The sequence below is a fragment of the Frankliniella occidentalis genome, unplaced genomic scaffold (genome assembly GCF_000697945.3).
Source record: "Frankliniella occidentalis isolate FOCC.00 unplaced genomic scaffold, Focc_3.1 Scaffold119, whole genome shotgun sequence".
Classification (NCBI taxonomy): domain Eukaryota; kingdom Metazoa; phylum Arthropoda; class Insecta; order Thysanoptera; family Thripidae; genus Frankliniella; species Frankliniella occidentalis.
This window is the reverse complement of record NW_026267247.1, coordinates 311,833-312,962: the sequence shown is the minus strand read 5'-3', so window position 1 is coordinate 312,962 and position 1,130 is coordinate 311,833. Positions and strand designations below refer to the sequence as shown.

Here is a 1,130-nt window from a genome sequence, read left to right as displayed (position 1 = left end):
CGCCCAGCCCCCCAGCCAGAGGCGAGCCGAGCCCGAGCCGAGCGAGCAGCGAGCAGCGAGCAGCCAGTCAGCCGGAAGCCAGCGCGGAGGCAGGTCGGACCGCTAGTGCGAGTGCGAGCGGTGGCGCGGGCGCGAACAAGGAGCGAGACGATGACGACGCAGCGCGTGACAAGCTGCTCTGCGGCCCTCGGCCCTCGGTCGGGGCCTGCCTGTGACTGTGGTACCCTCATGCTGTTTCGCTGGAAAAAAGTGAGTTGTGACCGCATCAGTTGTTGCACTTTGTGTTGCCGTTTCGACTGTGCTGAGTGGCCTCCAGCTTTTCTGTTGTTATACTGTACCGCATTCCTACGTGCGGTCGAATCGCCTTCTCACTAGGCCCGTAAGGCATTATTGCGTCTAGTCATTGTAGGTGCTTTCGTCTGTTATGTGTGTGAGTGCTCGTGGATACTTTTACCTAGAGATGTGACGAGGTTTCCAACCTTTTTTGTATCTGTCCATATTGTGAAGATGTACACTTCCTCTGCTTTGTCCCGCGTTTCTTTGCAACACGTGCCAAAAAGACTTTTTATACTAGAATTGAAACATTCCGGTGAAGCTGAAGTGCCGAAGAATGCGGGGAAGAAGACAACGGAAATAACTATGCTTTAACATGGTGACTCCCGTTTGCTTGTTCCCCGTATTCTTCTGCTTTTTCGCTTTACCGGAATGCCTTATTGTGTAGATCGTAGTGTGCATATCTGGGTTACTGTGTTAAAATTTTGAGTTGCACAATGCGTTCACTGTACTAGCTTTATGTACGTCGGACCACGTCTCGCGTAATAGGCTTCGCGATATCTCACGAAACACAATGAAACATTCCGTTTCAGCTGAAATGCAGGAGAATGCGGGGAAGAAGAAAACGGAAATTGCCATGCTACAACATGGTGACTTCCGGTGACCTCCGTTTTGTTGTTCCATGCATTCTTTTGCATTCCAGCTATACCGGACTGCTTTATTACGCTGCGACGCGGCTGGCGCACTAGGCCAAATTAATAGGAAAGTTTACGGGAATGGGACAATAGGGTACTCCGGGGCTCGGCTAGACCGGAAGTAGAAGAACAAAAATCGTTGGGCGCGGGGAGGAGAGGGGC

General features: G+C 51.9%; 1 long non-coding RNA gene across 1 annotated transcript in view; it reads left to right on the top strand.

Moving 5' to 3' along the window:
- Positions 1–71: 71 nt before the first annotated feature.
- The window catches only part of LOC127749999 (uncharacterized), a 50,131-nt gene continuing 49,072 nt past the window's right edge, over positions 72–1,130 (top strand). Inside the window, exon 1 of the long non-coding RNA XR_008011469.1 lies at positions 72–249. This is a non-coding gene — a long non-coding RNA (uncharacterized LOC127749999). The remainder of the gene's footprint in view (positions 250–1,130) is intronic.